General features: G+C 35.5%; 1 long non-coding RNA gene across 2 annotated transcripts in view; it reads left to right on the top strand.

The window, feature by feature from the left end:
- Positions 1-21,896, top strand: part of LOC110448806 — a 42,099-nt gene extending 20,203 nt beyond the window's left edge. For both annotated transcript variants that reach the window (XR_002462776.1, XR_002462777.1), the window contains exon 3: positions 21,074-21,896. This is a non-coding gene — a long non-coding RNA (uncharacterized LOC110448806). The remainder of the gene's footprint in view (positions 1-21,073) is intronic.
- Positions 21,897-22,502: the final 606 nt, after the last annotated feature.

Here is a 22,502-nt window from a genome sequence, read left to right on the forward strand (position 1 = left end):
TCACGGGGAAACAGATACTGTCTCATGGGAAAACAGATACTGTATCACGGGGGAACAGATACTGTGTCACAGGGGGGAAACAGATACTGTATCACGGGGAAACGGATACTGTATCACGGGGAAACAGATCCTGTCTCACGGAGGGGAAACAGATACTGTATCACGGGGAAAGAGATACTGTATCATGGGGAAACAGATACTGTATCAGGGGGAAACAGATACTGTATCAAGGGGAAACAGATACTGTATCATGAGGAAACAGATACTGTATCAGGGGGGAACAGATACTGTGTCACAGGGGGGAAAAAGATACTGTATCACGGGGAAAAGGATACTGTATCACGGGGAAACGGATGCTGTATCACGGGGAAACAGATCCTGTCTCGCGGAGGGGAAACAGATACTGTATCAGGGGGAAACAGATACTGTCTCACAGGGGGGAAACAGATACTGTCTCACGGGGAAACAGATACTGTCTCACAGGGAAACAGATACTGTTTCACGGGGGTGAAACAGATACTGTATCACTGGGGGAAACAGATACTGTCTCACAGGGAAACAGATACTGTCTCACAGGGAAACAGATACTGTTTCACGTGGAAACAGATACTATATCACGGGGAAACAGATACTGTATCACGGGGAAACAGATACTGTCTCACGGGGAACAGATACTGTCTCACGGAAAAACAGATACTGTCTCACGGGGAAACAGATACTTTCTCACGGAGAAACAGATACTGTCTCACAGGGACGAGATACTGTATCACGGGGAAACAGATACTGTATCACGGGGAAACAGATACTGTATCACGGGGAAACAGATACTGTATCATGGGGAAACAGATACTGTCTCACGGGGGGGAAACAGATGCTGTATCACGGGGAAACAAATACTGTATCACAGGGAAACAGATACTGTCTCACGGGGAAACAGATACTGTATTACGGGGAAACAGATGCTGTATCACGGGGAAACAGATGCTGTATCAAGGGGAAACATATGCTGTATCACAGGGAAACAGATACTGTCTCACGGGGGGGAAACAGATACTGTATGACGGGGAAACAGATACTGTCTCACTGGGAAACAGATAATGTATCACGGGGAAACAGATGCTGTATCACGGGGAAACAGATACTGTATCACGGGGAAACATGCTGTATCACGGGGAAACAGATACTGTATCACAGGGAAACAGATACTGTCTCACGGGGAAACAGATACTGTATTACGGGGAAACAGATGCTGTATCACGGGGAAACAGATGCTGTATCAAGGGGAAACATATGCTGTATCACAGGGAAACAGATACTGTCTCACGGGGGGGAAACAGATACTGTATGACGGGGAAACAGATACTGTCTCACTGGGAAACAGATAATGTATCACGGGGAAACAGATGCTGTATCACGGGGAAACAGATACTGTATCACGGGGAAACAGATGCTGTATCACGGGGAAACAGATACTGTATCACGGGGAAACAGATACTGTCTCACGGGGGGGGGAAACAGATGCTGTATCACGGGGAAACAAATACTGTATTACGGGAAAACAGATGCTGTATCACGGGGAAACAGATGCTGTATCAAGGGGAAACATATGCTGTATCACGGGGAAACAGATACTGTCTCACGGGGGGAAACAGATACTGTATCACGGGGAAACAGATACTGTCTCACTGGGAAACAGATAATGTATCACGGGGAAACAGATGCTGTATCAAGGGGAAACAGATGCTGTGTCAAGGGGAATTCAGATACTGTATATTACGGGGAAACAGATACTGTCTCACGGGGAAACAGATTCTGTCTCATGACAGTATACAACATGCAAAATATATATAGTAATCACATGTTTAGGGCAAACTTAACACTGCATGGGCGAACAATTGGATTATATCAAAAAAGGGCGAATATTTAACTGGATGAAATTTTCTCTTTATAGGTACAGTATTGATTTCAGACAAATCTGAGATATTCTGATTTTGGTTCTATATGTGGCACTGGAAGTATAAACATACAGAAGATCAATATCTTCATTTTCATTCATGCTTGTATGTGGTATAAATCGATGCACTAAAATTTTTGAAAAAATAAATAAAAAAATGACCAGACAAAATTAGGTGTTTGTCCCAGTTATTTTGTTTCACTGATGCTACAATGGTTGGTAGAGTACCTCTAATAATTTCTGATGTTTGTTGAAAAAAAAAGATATTTAATAGGATATTAGTTTAATGGACAGGCATTGATGCCTCTATATCCACATCAATATTAGTTTGAAATTCATTGTGGTAAACATAAAATAAGTCTACATATAAGACGCTGTAGGGTCGTACTTCAACTCCAGATCTTTCCATAAATCGTCCTTAGTATTTCCATATTGCGTATCGGGCATTCCATTACCGTAGTGTAAATGATAGTAACACCGGGTAAACAATACCCGTACACGTGCGTGACGATGATATGTCAACACCAGATATTGAGATTTAACTTGGAAATGTGTAATCACACGTACTTCAGAAATAAAGCTTATGATACAAAGACATTAATTAACTCACGGGAAAACACTGACATAAGATCAAACGACTTCAAGAAGGTTGTATATGAGGCGCATGGAATGCAAACTGGTGTGTTTTGTTTACCGACCTCACCTGTACGTATCATGTGCTAATAGGATTGTTCACAAGCTCTTGGTTGCTACGACTTTTGTTGTCGAGCGAGTTACGCTCTGTCAGATAAATGGTTTCACAAATGCAATTACAATAATTCTGTGAAAATAGTGGTTTGTAAAATATCAAGATCCCTATAAAATGCAAGTGCATGTGGGTGCATGTGATAGTTACATATGTACCTGACATGTAAATATACCATGCGCAAGCGGGCTATGGAATGATGTCCAAAGTGTACATGATTGAGAGTTATTTGGCCATAAAAGAACAGTAAATTGACAATTAAATGTAGTAATTTAATTTATTTTCGTCGTTTTTGATATAGTAAAGATTGACTTCTGCTGGCTAACTGCGAAAGGGTGGAGCCACCTTAGATATTAGTAATTCAGAAAACACTGAAGTGAGTTGGAAGCTTAATCCATTCTTTTTCCTAAATGTCAAGATTTATGTACAAAATGAATGTCGATTTTTGTGTGTCAGCGCGGTTATATTTGTTTTTATTTGTTTGAGGTTACATTTCGCTCTTATCTGCAGTACTTTGTACCATATTTCTGTTAGGAGTTTAGAGGTTGTATTGGACATTTAATACAATTTTGACTGTTTTAAACACAATTCATATATTTACTGAATATAAATTTCTGATAAATTTTTCTATTTTTCTATAAGAAGTTATTTTCAAAAGTGGTATAATTACATGTAAAAATGTTTAAGTATTGAACAGTTTTTGGTTGGCATTCATAGTAGATGTGAATTGCCAACTGGAATGTGACAAACTCGATCAACATGAAGCACAGAATTTGTCACATTCCGGCTGGCAATCATATTCACTATCCCTGTGGGATCTCCTAATTTGTTGTGTATGTAGCTGATGTCACTCATCTGAGAGTTGCTGACTTTTATTTCACCTATTTCTAAAAACACAGGTGAGCTAATCATATAATTAATGCCCTTGCATCTGTCATCAGTTCGTCAGGAATTTCTTCAAACAATTTTTTTCGAAAGCACTGATTGGAATTTTACCAAATTGACTGGAAGCATCCCTAAGTGGTGGAAATTCAAAATTGTAGAAATGGTGGCACTTCAAAACAGTTGATGTCCCCACTCTTTAACCATCTATACCATCAGTGTACATGAAAGTTAAAATACATAAGCTACCAGGAATGGCCCCAGATGGACTTAGTTCCTGGGGCATTACATGGACCTTCTTTAGATCCCCCTCTCAGGACTATATATGTTATTGCTGGATATGGAAATCTAATACAGAAATGCTACCATGATTGGTTTTGGGGTCAGTCCAACTCCTGATATTGTTAAGATCACCACCCCTTAATCAGATATACACTTGCTGCATGAAGAGATGAACACCATCATGTGCCCAGAATTGGCCCTATAGGGTCTGTTACCACCCTTTCGTACCATCATGTGTCCAGAATTGGCCCTTTAAGGTCTGTTACCACCCTTTGGTCCCATCATGTTCCCAGAATTGGCCCTATAGGGTCTGTTACCACCCTTTGGTACCATCATGTGCCCAGAATTGGCCATATAGGGTATGTTACCACCCTTTGGTACCATCATGTGCCCAGAATTGGCCCTTTAAGGTCTGTTACCACCCTTTGGTACCATCATGTTCCCAGAATTGGCCCTATAGGGTCTGTTACCACCCTTTGGTACCATCATGTGCCCAGAATTGGCCCTATAGGGTCAGTTACCACCCTTTGGTACCATCATGTGTCCAGAATTTGCCCTATAGGGTTCGTTACCACCCTTTGGTACCATCATGTGCCCAGAATTGGCCCTATAGGGTCTGTTACCACCCTTTGGTACCATCATGTGCCCAGAATTGGCCCTTTAGGGTCTGTTACCACCCTTTGGTACTTGGTCCCTGGGTTGTAATTAACATGGAAACATTTGAGATCCCCACCATATAACATACAACTGTTGGGCATGAAGATTTAGATAGACATATGCTACAATGATTGGCTCTGTGGTCTGTTCCCACCCTTTGGTACTTAGTCTCTTGGTCATTTAACATGAAAACTTTTGAGTTATCATATAATATGGATAGACGCATGCTACCAGGATTGTTCAATACTGCTTTTAATAGGATTGTTTTGCCATGGGTTGCTTTAATATCCAGGTGAGCAATACAGGCCCTCTGGAACTTGTGTTTATGCACTTCACACTGATAAATAGACTGTGGTCAGATGTACTTGTCTGTGACCATTCTGAAATCTGACTAAGATTCCTTATATCTGCTACATCTATACCATAGGAGTGCTAACAAATACCACAGATATGTCATGTATGTAGAGTGATACATGTTTACATTGTAAGACAGGTGTAGTGTTAAACATTTATTCATAAGGTTTTCATTAAAACATCTTGTTGTTATGCTCTGGGTCGATGATTTTTAAACACAGGTGAATTTTTTTTAAAACAGGTGTAACATTTTATGATATTGTATTTCTAGTGAATGTATATATTATCTTTATCCATTTATTCAGGATAAATGAGGTTTTCTCAGATTTGTTCTGGACATTTCACATTTTTCTTCAATGTTTACAATCAATATTTTGAAACATGTGCTTTTTTTAATGCCAAGTTACTGATAGATGGACATGTACTTATCAATAAGTCTGTGTCAGGTTTTTCACATTTTGTTTTATTAACAAAGCCTTCAGTGTTCACGCTACTCTTTAAGAACTATAATGAAGCTTGTTCATATATCTAAGTTCTATTTGAGTTAAACTCAGATGTTTGTTTTGGTTTAGATATTTAGTCACTATGTAAGGGTGTGACCATGAGCGTGAATGCATTTTCTTCTCTTTCAATAGTGTTGAATTGTACGTGTATTGTTCGTTATTTCTGTAACTCTTCATTTTTGGAGGAAATAAAGGAAATAATAATGATATCAATATTTGATAATATTTTCCTGCAAAATTGACCAATATCTTGAATGTTTTGACATTTTATCGTTTTATAATTACTGATGAACGTACATGTACATATACCTGTATATCAGTTGGATGGGTAGTTGATACAGTGGGTAGCACTCCCGTCTTTCACCATGAGTTGGTTAATATAAGTTAATGAAAAAGTCTTTTTCCATAATTGTTGTAAAATAAAAACAGATTATATATATACATGTATATCAGTTATTATTCATAGATTCAATCACAACAGGCGAAGGACAACTAGTTCTTGTTGTTTATTATAAGCGTTGACCTGTATTCTGTCGGGTCTCCAAACAAGGAACTGAGGACCCTATTATTCCACCGGTGTTGGCTCTACCCTAAGCTTTAGTTATCATATATTGTGTGTACAGATACTTCTGATGTGTTTCCATTCAGGTGTTTAAACTATCATAATGTACTCCGTTCTGAGATAGGTGTTAGCACATCAATACTACATCTCCCTGGTAAATATGTGTACAGCAAAATATACAAATCTGATATTGAATTAAAATTAATCCTGAGAAATAATTCTTAAATACTTTTTATTTTGACGGATATTCAACACATCTTAAATACTTGTTATATTTAAAGATATTCAACACATTGTTAAAATTTTGTGTTTCAAATATCCTTAAATTTATTTATTCAGTAGGATATTGTAAATATTGAGATGGTTTGTGTTTGTACTTTACTGAGGATATAAACTTTGTTGTAAATATTGAGATGGTTTGTGTTTGTACTTTACTGAGGATATAAACTTTGTTGTAAATATTGAGATGGTTTGTGTTTGTACTTTACTGAGGATATAAACTTTGTTGTAAATATTGAGATGGTTTGTGTTTGTACTTTACTGAGGATATAAACTTTGTTGTAAATATTGAGATGGTTTGTGTTTGTACTTTACTGAGGATATAAACTTTGTTGTAAATATTGAGATGGTTTGTGTTTGTACTTTACTGAGGATATAAACTTTGTTGTAAATATTGAGATGGTTTGTGTTTGTACTTTACTGAGGATATAAACTTTGTTGTAAATATTGAGATGGTTTGTGTTTGTACTTTACTGAGGATATAAACTTTGTTGTAAATATTGAGATGGTTTGTGTTTGTACTTTACTGAGGATATAAACTTTGTTGTAAATATTGAGATGGTTTGTGTTTGTACTTTACTGAGGATATAAACTTTGTTGTAAATATTGAGATGGTTTGTGTTTGTACTTTACTGAGGATATAAACTTTGTTGTAAATATTGAGATGGTTTGTGTTTGTACTTTACTGAGGATATAAACTTTGTTGTAAATATTGAGATGGTTTGTGTTTGTACTTTACTGAGGATATAAACTTTGTTGTAAATATTGAGATGGTTTGTGTTTGTACTTTACTGAGGATATAAACTTTGTTGTAAATATTGAGATGGTTTGTGTTTGTACTTTACTGAGGATATAAACTTTGTTGTAAATATTGAGATGGTTTGTGTTTGTACTTTACTGAGGATATAAACTTTGTTGTAAATATTGAGATGGTTTGTGTTTGTACTTTACTGAGGATATAAACTTTGTTGTAAATATTGAGATGGTTTGTGTTTGTACTTTACTGAGGATATAAACTTTGTTGTAAATATTGAGATGGTTTGTGTTTGTACTTTACTGAGGATATAAACTTTGTTGTAAATATTGAGATGGTTTGTGTTTGTACTTTACTGAGGATATAAACTTTGTTGTAAATATTGAGATGGTTTGTGTTTGTACTTTACTGAGGATATAAACTTTGTTGTAAATATTGAGATGGTTTGTGTTTGTACTTTACTGAGGATATAAACTTTGTTGTAAATATTGAGATGGTTTGTGTTTGTACTTTACTGAGGATATAAACTTTGTTGTAAATATTGAGATGGTTTGTGTTTGTACTTTACTGAGGATATAAACTTTGTTGTAAATATTGAGATGGTTTGTGTTTGTACTTTACTGAGGATATAAACTTTGTTGTAAATATTGAGATGGTTTGTGTTTGTACTTTACTGAGGATATAAACTTTGTTGTAAATATTGAGATGGTTTGTGTTTGTACTTTACTGAGGATATAAACTTTGTTGTAAATATTGAGATGGTTTGTGTTTGTACTTTACTGAGGATATAAACTTTGTTGTAAATATTGAGATGGTTTGTGTTTGTACTTTACTGAGGATATAAACTTTGTTGTAAATATTGAGATGGTTTGTGTTTGTACTTTACTGAGGATATAAACTTTGTTGTAAATATTGAGATGGTTTGTGTTTGTACTTTACTGAGGATAATATTTGCTGAGTTCCCATGCTACATGTATGTTGAGTCCCGAAGTTGTGTCGGTATACAGCTGATTTGAATGACAGATGTACGAAGTTGTCAGTTTCCTATAAAGCTATGGAGATTGAGATGGCATTTTTATGTGTACAACTGTTGCTATGTACAAATCACATTTAAACACACAGCACAAGCCTTCTACTAGGATTCAGACTTCTGTTCACACACAGCACAAGCCTTCTACTAGGATTCAGACTTCTGTTCACGCACAGCACAAGCCTTCTACTAGGATTCAGACGTCCGTTCACACAGAGCACAAGCCTTCTACTAGGATTCAGACTTCTGTTCACACACAGCACAAGCCTTCTACTGGGATTCAGACGTCCGTTCACACAGAGCACAAGCCTTCTACTGGGATTCAGACGTCCGTTGACACACAGAGCACAAGCCTTCTACTAGGATTCAGACTTCTGTTCACAAAGAGCACAAGCCTTCTACTAGGATTCAGACTTCTGCTCACACACAGCACAAGCCTTCTACTAGGATTCAGACCTCTGTTCACACACAGCACAAGCCTTCTACTAGGATTCTGACTTCTGTTCACACACAGCACAAGCCTTCTACTAGGATTCAGACCTCTGTTCACACACAGCACAAGCCTTCTACTAGGATTCAGACTTCTGTTCACACACAGCACAAGCCTTCTACTGGGATTCAGACGTCTGTTCACACACAGCACAAGCCTTCTACTGGGATTCAGACGTCCGTTCACACAGAGCACAAGCCTTCTACTGGGATTCAGACGTCAGTTCACACACAGAGCACAAGCCTTCTACTAGGATTCAGACTTCTGTTCACGCAGAGCACAAGCCTTCTACTAGGATTCAGACATCTGTTCACAAAGAGCACAAGCCTTCTACTAGGATTCAGACTTCTGTTCACACAGAGCACAAGCCTTCTACTGGGATTCAGACGTCCATTCACACAGAGCACAAGCCTTCTACTGGGATTCAGACGTCTGGTCACATACAACACAAGCCTTCTACTAGGATTCAGACGTCTGGTCACACACAGCACAAGCCTTCTACTAGGATTCAGACGTCCGTTCACACACAGCACAAGCTTTCTACTGGGATTCAGACTTCTGTTCACACAGAGCACAAGCCTTCTACTAGGATTCAGACGTCCGTTCACACACAGCAAAAGCCTTCTACTGGGATTCAGACTTCTGTTCACACACAGCACAAGCCTTCTACTAGGATTCAGACATCTGGTCACACACAGCACAAGCCTTCTACTAGGATTCAGACTTCTGTTCGCACAGAGCACAAGCCTTCTACTAGGATTCAGACTTCTGTTCACACAGAGCACAAGCCTTCTACTAGGATTCAGACGTTCGTTCACTGTTCCACCAAATAAAACAAGTCGTATAAGGCTCTCGTTTTAATGATTTCTTACTCTGTTTTAAAGCTTTATTTTTGTCTTATATCATACATTGGACATGGTAGTTTAACTTTTACAATTTTTTTTTCCTTTTCTCAGTTTTAGAATCATTTGCTTATTTCTCCCTTGGACACTTGTTAATAGACATTTTTTTTTTGTAAAATGAAAGGGAGAAAGAAAAATAAAGATTACAGAAAATAAAGTCGACAAATATTTAACTTATTCTGCTGGCTTTAATTCTTCAAGTAGAAACCTGTGTTTATGTCTTCTGGTTGATTTGTCAAATAATTACTGTGTGTCCGTTTAAGATCACATATATCACAAATGGACAAAATGTGATGTAGATGTAGATTTAAAAAGAAAAAAATCAAATTGTTTGCCAAACCATATATAACTTGTTTATTATTATTGCTAAATGTTCAGTTGGATGGTTAATGAAATAAAAGATAAAGCATGTGTATTATATATCTTTACATTCTGTAGGCTATAATACAATATGTAATTATATAACATTTGTTTTCTGACTTTGATAATTTTACTTCATTTAATTGATGTTCAAATCCTTTTAAATTGAAATATTTACAAAATGTCACCTAGGCAATCAATTACATTAAGATTATCGTATTTCTTGTTTCTAATTCTGAATGAAATCTCTGGTTTTGACACAACGTTTTTTTAGATATGATCGAGATGTTATAGGGCAGATATATACATCTGTAGCCGTTTGTGATAACATCTACATTCTCCACAAACCACTGAATTATAGCTGGTGATTGATGAGTTTTGGGACGAAATATTTAAATCTACCATTATTTTCTCGCTGTTGATTTTAAAGTACCATTATGTTACAGTGTGTGATGACAAATGTACGTTTATAACATCTGGCTGTAGCCACTCACAGCACTGTTAGCTTGTTTCCGCGGAACTTGACATTATATTCTCGAATAAAAAGTACAAATTGTTTTACCTATCGTCAATCAACTTAATTATTTTAGTCATTTTGGACCTTTGGATCAAGAAATCTATTTGATCTGTGACATTTTCAACTATGTTTCTGCTAAAATTTTGGTGCGGAAATAATTATAAAAATAGATTTCAATTTCTGACTGATACTTTTTACAGTGTAAAATTATTTCATTTCAAATTAATAATAGCAATAATAGTACTACTATTATTGCTATTATTAATTTGAAATGAAAAGTGGCGGATCCAGAGGGGTTTTTGGGCTTCAGGAAATCCCCCCACCCTAATAATTTTCTTTAAAAATCCTATATTTTCACCATTTTCCTCAATTTTTCCCCACATGGAACCCCTCCCAGGAAATTTGGAAACCCCCCCAGATAGGTCTCTGGATCCGCCACTGAGTAGAGAGCATAAAGGTGCATTATCAAATGAACAGCATTGCTCTTCGGGGTGCTGTTCTGTTAATGTAGGATCAGTTGTTCTGGAGTTACACAAGTAAAGATAGATATAGAAGGCAAATTAAGATAATGCAAGATTGTAAACAGAATTTATGATAGAGAGGCATGTATTTTTGTTAATCTTGGGAGTGAGGAATCAGTCAGATAAAGTACAAGAGGAAACTCGAAAATAATATTTCCCTATTGGTCAACAATATCCCTGAGGAGAAACTATTTCACATTTCGTACAGTCAAAACCTGGAACAACCTTCCAGGGGATGTTGTATCTGCTCCAATTAAAAATACTTTTACGAACAGAATAGATAAACTTTGGCAGAATAATTTTATCATAATTATCGGGCAAATTGAAATAACAATATACTTTAACTTTGTATTATAAAATTGTTTAATATTTGAGTCCAGTGTAGAGGAGCTCTATCGGCTCCTGTATTGGAGAGGCCAGTGTAGAGGAGCTCTATCGGCTCCTGTATTGGAGAGGCCAGTGTGGAGGAGCTCTATCAGCTCCTGTATTGGAGAGTCCAGTGTAGAGGACCTCTATCGGCTCCTGTATTGGAGAGTCCAGTGTGGAGGCGCTCTATCAGCTCCTGTATTGGAGAGTCCAGTGTAGAGGAGCTCTATCAGCTCCTGTATTGGAGAGTCCAGTGTAGAGGACCTCTATCGGCTCCTGTATTGGAGAGTCCAGTGTAGAGGAGCTCTATCGGCTCCTGTATTGGAAACGAACTTCAACTTTAAATCAATCTGCAGCAGAATCCACATCCTCCTCATTATTATTCTTCCTGTCAACTACGGGAGACATACTAAAGAAGATGTTACTATGTACTGCTATTCTAGGGCTGAAATATTGATCTACATTCAGATAAAATGATATAATCCTAAATTGGGGGGGGTTTGAGGGTACATGTAAATTTCATCTGTAATAAAACTTTCTGAATTTAAAATTAAAAATCTGTTAAATAATGGTCGTAATATAATGATAAACATAAATGTGGATTTTATTATTGAAGATTCCATTATATGTACTGTATACCTGGCGATTTTCACTGCAGGTTAATTTTCGCCTTTTTCTCCCAACGTAACAAGGGCAAATTCATCATGAGAGTGGATGTATGTTGACAGCATACCATATTTAATTATAACTTGTGAAAGGTGAAATTACCTCTGGGCAAACATTGATTTTACCGACGAAGGGCGAATATTTGACTGGGCAAAGGTTTCTTCTGAAACAGTATCATTAAATTTGCTACTCAGTTGAAAGGTAAATAGAAACTAAAATAAAAATTCTTAGATATTTCTGAGTTATGTAATCTTTATCAGAAGTTTTAAAGGGAGATAGCAGCTCAAGTACAATATTTGAATATAGTGTCGCACCAATGACAAGGCTCCGAATGGGAGCAGATATTAAAACAAAAAGTAACTATAACTCTACAAAAAATGAAAGTAAAACTAAGTACTCACCACAATAGCTCATGTCACACTCGTCACATTATCTCATGTCACACTCGTCACATTAGCTTGTGTCACACTCGTCACATTAACTCATGGCACACTCGCCACATTATCTCATGTTACACTCGTCACATTAGCTTGTGTCACACTCGTCACATTAACTCATGGCACACTTGCCACAATAGCTCATGTCACACTCGTCACATTACCTCATGGCACACTCGCCACAATAGCTCATGTCACGCTCGTCACATTAACTCATGGCACACTCGCCACAATATCTCATGTCACACTCGTCACATTAACTCATGGCACCCTCGCCACAATAGCTCATGTCACACTCGTCACATTACCTCATGGCACACTCGCCACAATAGCTCATGTCACACTCGTCACATTATCTCATGTCACACTCGTCACATTAGCTTGTGTCACACTCGTCACATTAGCTCATGGCACACTCGTCACATTATCTCATGTCACACTCGTCACATTAGCTTGTGTCACACTCGTCACATTATCTCATGTCACACTCGTCACATTAGCTTGTGTCTCACTCGTCACATTAACTCATGGCACACTCGTCACATTATCTTGTGTCACACTCATCACGTTAGCTCATGGCACACTTGTCACATTATATTGTGTCACACTTGTCACATTAACTCATGGCACATTCGTCACATTATATTGTGTCACACTTGTCACATTAGCTCATGGCACACTCGTCACATTATCTTGTGTCACACACGTCACATTAACTCATGGCACACTCGTCACAGTAGCTCGTGTCACACTCGTCACATTAACTCATGGCACACTCGCCACATTCAGGAAAATGGTAACCGTAATACAAATTTTAAATACTTAAGCCAAAAACTAAAGTGTTTTACCATGACGATGGCAGTCTTACTGCTTTCGTTTACTCTAATAATTGAAATGACCATTTAGAACCGGTATTTACATTGGAATCTTTTAACATGTTTATGTTGTAGTGATATTTGGCGGAAACTGTTATGCTAATTTAGTTTGGGTAATGGCAGATATTTCATTTTAATGTGCAAGTTCTGTATGGGTAATGTGCAGTGTTTATGTTAATATGCCAGTTGTTATTATGTGATCTCTCAGCTAAATCATAATACAAAATGTAGCTATTGTGAGGTTAAAACCATCGTATTACAGAAATGATAAATGTAGCTATTGTGAGGTTAAAACCATCGTATTACAGAATTGATAAATGTAGCCTTACTGTGTCCTGTGAACTGATAAAATGTTTGAACACAAATGTATAAATTTGTTAGCATATGATTTAAGAATTGTTTTATGTAATTCTAATGGTAAAAAAATAGTTTTAATATCCACGCATAGAGTATAATGTTTTAATTTCAGTTTTCAAATTCAGATAAGTTTAAAATACGATTGCTTTAACTTTTGTTTGGTGAAATTTTGGTGCAAATAATGTTTGTGTTGTGTACTTTAAATCCTTTCATTTGATTGGCTGTTGTTCACTATTTAAAGTGGCTGTTTTCGATATCACGGAGGTGATAATTCTAGATGTAAAATTCTCAAAATAAAATGAAATTACCGGTATGAAAACTTAATAAAAATTATTGTCATGCATTTTCTTAATGTCTCTTTTTTATTTTTATTTTTATTTTTATTTCAGATATTCATACGTGTTGAAAAAAAGTAAATAGTCTTAATTTGTTTCCTTTCTGGTAAATTTAGAACTGTTTTAATTTATTCTGCTATTGATTTTTGAATTTGAAATTTAAAATAAATAGTTTATGCATTTCTTCATTGATTTCGTTATTTCTAAAACCATTCTTTGAAGTATAAATTTCTCATCAATTTCCTCATAATGTTTATTCCTTTAAGGAAGAAATAAAATTTGAATGTGAAAAAAAATGTTCTTTTAATGGGTTATCTCTATATCGTTATTAAAACTGTGATAAATTGCCTTTCCTTTGTAAAATATTCACACCATTTGCAAATCATCAAATTGTGAAATCACTGAAATATTTTTCTTTGATCTAAGAAGTGTTATACAAAAAATAAGTTAATAAACTGAAATAGGTAGAGAACATTGTGACCAGTTTGTTATAATCGTACCTGACATGTAATACACCTGACGATGGCTATCATCACAAGACAGTATGTAGAACGTTTGAATGTTTCTAAATAAATTGTATCAAGCTCTAATAAAATCTTCAACATAAAACAAAGAAAGTTGGATCTGGAAAATGATTGTTTTTTTTTAAATGTAAATAAAAGATTAAGATAAGAATGACAGATCTGGAAAAAGGTTATTTTTAATTTGAAAAAAACCCTGGAAAAAATAAATATGATTGACAGATATGATGGCATCTTTTATCGTGATGTACATGTCAGTATTTGTTTTTTAAACATATAACCCCAAGTTTTACGGTGGTCTAAAAATACCTTGGACAGCTGTTTAAATAGTTTGCCATAAAATTTGTACTATATAGCTAGCCTTCTGACTGACATCACTCACTTACAGTATTCTCGGCGTGATTAAAAAGTCGTTCGTCATATATTTATCCTCATTCTCGTGTATAGCCGTGTATAGCCGGTGTGTTTCTGATGTCTTTATAGTTTCTGTTTCCTCTTCCTTACAATGATTAAATCCTTTATTCTGGAAATTTGTGTAATTCTGTTTCTATCAAACATTGAAATTGAATTATAGCATTTTGCAAGTGTAGGATAACTTTGACATATAATTATATTAGCACCAGAAAACGGGCCATGTTTTGCCTAAAAATAAACTTTCAATTTCTATATGTAGTTCACATATTTAGTTGAATTGTTTTAATTTGACTTATTTTAAGGGTGTAAAAAGATATTTCGTGGTATAGTGTAATTTCAAATTTTTAAATGTGTCAAATTAATTAAAAATTTGTGGTAAAATAATGATCCTTTGTTTTGAAGGAGTTATGATATTTTATTGAATTTTCCAATTTGAACAGTTTTAAAAGTGTGGTATAAGTTAAAATTTATGGTAAAACAATGATCCTTTATCATATAATATATTTAATTGAATTTTCCAATTTGAACAATTTTACTAGAGTGTCAGATAAGTTTAAACTCATGGTCATACAATTAAAAATTTCTGAAAACAGTTACTGCTAGAAATTTTTGAAATGTATATTTTTCTTGATTTCAGACATCTATGTAATATAACTGACAAAAAACATCATGCAATGTATATAATTATAACATGTAGTACAAAAAAGGTATCACCATAATAAAAATGTATTCTTACTGTTTAGTCCCATTTATAACAGTTCCATACATACACGATACATTAGTCATCTTACAATGCATTTATGAAAATACTATGGACACTCAATAACTGAACGACTTTAAACACAGCTGATATTTTTTTCCAATGATAGGTTTTAATAAAACGGAATCTGAGAGGTGAAATTTTCGAATTTAGAACAGACCATTAAAAAATGAAATTTGTCCTCTACTTTAGAGGGGGAGTTACACTGTTTACAATATCTACGTTCTCTAGGTATATTGTTATACCTTCCAACTTCTACAGCCAAAGAATGGGTAGATGTACAGACTCGAGTTAAAACAAATGTGATATTTATAGAACAGGTATATATAACTAAGTATTTAAGAGATTTTGATATGGTTTTCAGATCATCTGACAACCAAAATTGGAACAAAACTTGGGAAAATTGATCAATCTAGATACAGATATTGTAAACCATGGCCTGAATCAAATATACATTATGTAAGACTTGAAATAATCTTCAAAATTTTGATGATAACTTTTGTGTGATCATAATAAATCATATAATATAGTTATGGTAATCAATGGTTTTTAATGAATTAAAGTTATAAATAGAAAACCTCTACACCTGTTCTAGCTAACAAGACCTGTGCTAAATGCAGTGCCATATATAGCTCTATGAGGTATTCTGAACCGTCACAGAAATTTAATATAACATTGAATAGTAACTATTGAATGTTTTATAACACTTTCTGTGGTATTTCTGTGATAGCTTTTGAAAAAAAGAGTCAATTAAATTAAATTGCTTTTTACATATACTATAATTACTTACTTTTTACATATACTATAATTACATACTTTTTACATATACTATAATTACGTCCGTCCGCCCGTCAACTTTTCCTTTAAAACGCTACTTGTCATGAACGACTGAACAGATTTTGACCAAATTTGGTCAAAAGCATCCTTGGGGGAAGGGGAACCAATCTTGTATAAATGGTGGGTCTGGCCCCTGGGGGCTGATGGGCGGGGCCCAATAGGGGAAATATAGCAAATTCTTTAAAATCCTTCTTCTTCTGTAGGAATAAAAGGATTTGGTCCATATTTGATGTGGAACATCCATGGATAAAGGGGAACCAATTTTGTATAAATGGTGGGTCTGGCCACCCAGGGGCCTGAGAGGCGGGGCCCAATAGGGGAAATATAGCAAATTCTTTAAAATCCTTCTTCTTCTGTAGGAATAAAAGGATTTGTTCTGAAGCATCCTTGGGTGAAGGGGAACCAATTTTGTATAAGCAGTGGGTCGGGCCTCCCAGGGGCCTGAGAGGCGTGGCCCAATAGGGGAAACATAGCAAATTATTCTTTAAAATTCTTCGTCTGTTGGAATGAAAGGATTTGGTCCATATGTGGTGTGGAGCATGCTTGGGTAAAGGAGAACCAATTTTGTATAAATGGTTGGTGTGGCTCCCCTGGGACTTGAAGGGCGGGGCCCAATAGGGGAAATATAGGTAAAACCTTTATAATCCTTCTTCTACCCTAGGGATTAAGGGATATTATCCTAATTTAGTCTGGAGCATCCTTAGGCAAAAGGGACTCGATTTTGTATAAGCAGTGGGTGTGGTCTCCCAAGGGGCAGAAGGGCAGTGCCCAATAGGAGAAATAGAGGTAAAACCTTTAAAATCCTTGGAGCATCCTTGGGTCAAGGAGACTCAATTTTGTATAATTGGTGGGTATGACCCCCCTAGGGGTGGGGCTCTGTTTGAAGTTTGTTCTCACTATATCTCAAGAACTATATGGATCTTTCTGAAATTTCATATGTACTTACAGCACCTACTTCATACCAATTATTTTAAACATATTCAGGTGAGCGATACAGGCCCTCTGGGCCTCTTGTTTTTATGAGGATTCATGTGTGTTTGAGAGTGTTATTTTGTCCCATATAGGTGTGTTTTTGTGTCATATATGTGTTATTTTGTGTCATGTATGTGTTTTTGTGTCATATATGTGTGTTTTTGTGTCATATAGGTGTGTTTTTGTGTCATATATGTGTGATTTTGTGTCATATAGGTGTTTTTGTGTCATATATGTGTTATTTTGTGTCATATAGGTATGATTTTGTGTCATATATGTGTCATTTTGTCATATATGTGTGTTTTTGTGTCATATAGGTGTGTTTTTGTGTCATATATGTGTTATTTTGTCATATACATGTATGTGTTATTTTGTGTCATATAGATGTGTTTTTGTGTAATATATGTGTGATTTTGTGTCATATAGGTGTGTTTTTGTGTCATTTATGTGTTTTTGTGTCATATAGGTGTGTTTTTGTGTCATATATGTGTTTTTGTGTCATATATGTGTGATTTTGTGTCATATATGTGTGATTTTGTGTCATATATGTGTGATTTTGTGTCATATAGGTGTGTTTTTGTGTCATATAGGTGTGTTTTTGTGTCATATAGGTGTGTTTTTGTGTCATATATGTGTTTTTGTGTCATATATGTGTGTTTTTGTATGAACTTATGGGTATTTATATGTATTTATGTGTATGTGTATTTATGTGTATGTGTATTTATGTGTATGTGCATTTATATGTAATTATGTGTATGTGTATTTATGTGTATGTGTATTTATGTGTTACATATGAGGTCAACAACTTGTAGCCAATGGCTGTTTGTAATCCTCGTAAAACAAAGAATTATATATAGATGGGGAAGGTGTGACTTTAATTAAACTTCGGTGCAAAGTCTCGTTACACCTGCGGAGATAAGTCATCCTTTGGAATAAAAAAATTCTTGACATGATAGTTCTTTCTTGACATGACGTTTAAGACAGCTTATGTCCGAACTGGTAACGGAATGTAAATGGTGTATAAATATTATGTTTAAATGTTTCCTAATTATTATCCCTTGTTAACTATTGTAATTAATTATAAACTTGCTTCTCAAATGATTATATAAAAAAAGTGTCTTGAGACAAATGAAAACTTCTTTAACTGGTCAAAATTGAGAAGATAAATCCTTCTGACAAACTTGATTTCAAGACGAGGCCATTTTATATATCAAGTGTAAAAAAAAATTATACAATAATTAATTTTGACACATATTTGGTATTCATTATTTCTTACTTATCTAGAGGAAATAAAAATCTTCTGAATTATTTTATAATTACCTTGCTGTCATACTCCCGTAATGGAATATATACCAATAGGAAATGAAAACCTCAACAAAAGATAGGATAAAAACTTATATAAAATGAAAATCTTCATAGATAAACATTTCACAGAGCATAGAGATGCATCTCATATAAAAAAAAAAAAATGTGTTTGTAAAGGTCTTAATTAAATAGTGAGACATATTGTTTGTCTTAGATTCAAACAAAATAAAACAAATTATTAAAGAAACCAAATCCATTTTGTGTAGTGTTAGCAATTTCTGTTGTGTTGATTGTATAATGAAACATTTCACTAATTAACTCTAATTACAATGCTTGCCCTGATATCAAAAGGTATGAAATCTGATAGATATTTCAAAAAATCTGTTTTACATTTTCTCTCTTTATAGATCTGTAAAAAAATTAAGGCGTTCTCTTCTTTACCTGTTTATTGAAAAATTGAGTTAAGAGATTATGCTTGGTCTTGAAGAAATCTTTGCATACAATAAATTGGAAACATTAGTAAGAGAGATGACCTAGATTCCGTTTTTTCATATCATCTGCTCAACCCAGGATTTTTGTGGCGACATCTGTCTGTTTTCCAGTTAACATTAAAATTAAATTAAGTTTTTATTTATTGTAATTGTGGTATGCCATGTTTTCATGCTGTTTGCACTTTTGAGATTTTCATAAATTCAAATCTGATCTATATTGGTAAAGGTCAGTATATTTCTTTATTTAGATGTCACGGTAACAAGAGGTGAAGGTCAAATTACACAGAGGTCACGCTATATGAACAAACATTTAAATTTTAAATAAAAAATGAGGAGGGGCATTTTAATTTGATTGAGAGGAATTGGTGTCATTTAACTCAATTATCCCTGAAGACACATTTGAACTCTTCAAATTCAAAGGTTGGAATAGTTCATTATGAGATTTTAGGGGTGCTTGAATTAAGAGCTATCAAATGCTGACAGGTCACATGGGATGAAGGTTATGGTCAATTTCAAGGTCAAGGGAATAAATACAAGGAAACGCACTTGAAATGTAAAAATTTAACTAGATGTCTTCACTATGATTAGTAAGTTATAAAATCAGTTCTAAAGTTACTAATTTGTAATTTTCAAAATCTTCAGTAACCTTACTAGGTAATAAGAGAATTGAAAAAAACGGATCATAATTTGAAAAAAATGTGTATATAAAAAGATGAAGTAAAATAGACTATCAACTGTTTTCAGAACCACGTTTTCACAGAAAAAAGTAATTTCAGATATGAAATGTTGCCAAAAATATGTAACAATTTTTATCATGAACTTTAGCCAAAACGTGATTTTGCTACACTATGCATTAACAAAGTGTAATGTTGTTGGCTGACAGGCTTTACCGGTTATTGTAAGTGGTAGGGTCTGTCACTTGGTTCTGGGTTCCAGCAGGCTAGTGCCCTGCCAGGAAAATGGCCATTATTTGTATTAGGCCCAGCCATTACACTTGATCACAATCTACACATGGATTATACATGAGTCCGACAGCTTCACAGTTACAAGGAGCCCCTGTCACTCCTACATATATCTTCATATTTATACCCAAGGCAAGGATCTGTCTTCCTCAAATTGGGCTGTACACTTTTTGTTTGAAGTAGATGTCAGGATTATGGAGTTGATGATATATCCTGGTCATGAATTCCAGAAATCACATGAGAATTAACTGAAGCTGACAAAAAAAATGAAAATAATTAATTCTTCCCGAATCAGAATGACTTATCTCCCCTTTCACCGATTCTACTATTTCCTATCAAAGGTAGGGAGCACCAGACAGGCTGTCATATGCAGCATGTTTTCCTGTAAAATTTTTCGGTAATATTTCTCAAAGATGAATACATAACAATCTTATTCATCAAGTGAAATCAGCTTTTCATGCTCCTTGATAATCTGACACCCCTGCTCAACAGAACTTCTTCATTGTTTATTGTTCTGTTCTCAATGGGAATTAAAAGCTGTTCGTGAACATTGCCAAAGTGTTGAAACCTGAACAGATCTGTCGGACATATTGTCTTCATAGACGGATTGTTAGGATGTAGAGAACGTTTTTTGGGGTAATCTTTTGATCTTTTTAAATATGTGTTCTGTTGATGGTCAAGGGGCAGCATGGCATATTGTCAGTGGTTTGATGGCCTGCTGATTGGGAGGTAGTAATATCAACATTGCTGCTAGCAGTTTGCTAGTGTCCATGCTTTTATGGCGTTTTACCATGTTTACTTTAGTCTACCTATCTGTACAGTGTCGTTAGATACTATCTTGTTGGGAAGAAACTCCCCAGAACTCTGGCGTCCTTGCTAGGAGAGAGTTGTTGACTCTCAATCACTTCATACAAACATTAAAACAAAATATTAACTTTTTGTTTGAAATCATAATTTTTGATAAATTCTGCATTTTTTTTCAGAAATGGGGACACAAGACAGCAACTGACCAATGATGTTGCAGGTCATCACATCACTATAGAGACCAAAATTATTCCAAGGTCATCACGTCACTATAGAGACAAAAATCATTCCATGGTCATCATGTCACTATAGAGACAAAAATCATTCCAAGGTCATCACGTCACTATAGAGACAACAATCATTCCAAGGTCATCATGTCACTATAGAGACAACAATTATTCCAAGGTCATCATGTCACTATAGAGACAACAATCATTCCAAGGTCATCACGTCACTATAGAGACAACAATCATTCCAAGGTCATCACGTCACTATAGAGACAACAATCATTCCAAGGTCACCCTGCAGTTTCCATGAGGTCATCACATATCATTCTAAGGTCACTACAGGGTCATAGCTTGACAAATTGGTGCAAGGTTATCCCAAGGGCAGCATAAGGTTTTCATATTGTCATTAGAGGTCACAGTGTCACCAAAGGTCATCACAAGGTCATCAGAGGTCATCCCATCATGAAGACTTATCCAGCAGTGGGTATTCAAGGTACAGTCATATTAAAAGTTTAAGTGTTCAATGTTCAGAGTGGAGTTTTTTGTTCAATTGTTTGATTTCCATTTATTTTTGAATTGTTTTTTCTTCAACTTTTATTTGATTTTTGGTTTAAATCTGATCATTATGTTAACACATCAGCAACATTGTTAATAATCCATTTAGTGAATGTCTCATTGAAATTTATTCAATTGACTGTGAAACTGAAATGTGATTTATAATTAAGTGATTTTTAAATAGAAATCAAATGCATCAAGAACATTTTATGTAGTCAATTAGAATAAAGAGTTGCTACTATAAAGACATGCTAAACTGGTCCCCTTGTTTTTTGGATGATTTGGTAGTAACCAACTAGAGTACTGACACAGCTGGTCACCTAGTGTACTGACACAGCTGGTCAACTAGTGTACTGACACAGCTGGTCAACTAAAGGACTGACACAGCTGGTCATCTAGAGTACTGACACAGCTGGTCAACTAGAGTACTGACACAGCTGGGCAACTAGAGTACTGGCACAGCTGGTCGACTAGTGTACTGACACAGCTGACCAACTAGCGTACTGACACAGCTGGTAAACTAGTGTACTGACACAGATGGTCAACTAGAGTACTAACACAGCTGGTCAACTAATGTACTGACACAGCTGGTCCACTAGAGTACTGACACAGCTAGTCAACTAGAGGACTGAAACAGCTGGTCAACTAGTTTACTGACACAGCTGGTCCACTAGAGTACTGACACAGCTGGTCAACTAGAGTACTGACACAGCTGGTCAACTAGAGTACTGTCACAGCTGACCAACTAGTGTACTGACACAGCTGGTCAACTTGTGTACTGACACAGCTGGTCAACTAGTGTACTGACACAGCTGGTCAACTAGAG

The sequence above is a fragment of the Mizuhopecten yessoensis genome, unplaced genomic scaffold (genome assembly GCF_002113885.1).
Source record: "Mizuhopecten yessoensis strain PY_sf001 unplaced genomic scaffold, ASM211388v2 scaffold4321, whole genome shotgun sequence".
In the NCBI taxonomy this organism is placed as follows: Eukaryota; Metazoa; Mollusca; class Bivalvia; order Pectinida; family Pectinidae; genus Mizuhopecten; species Mizuhopecten yessoensis.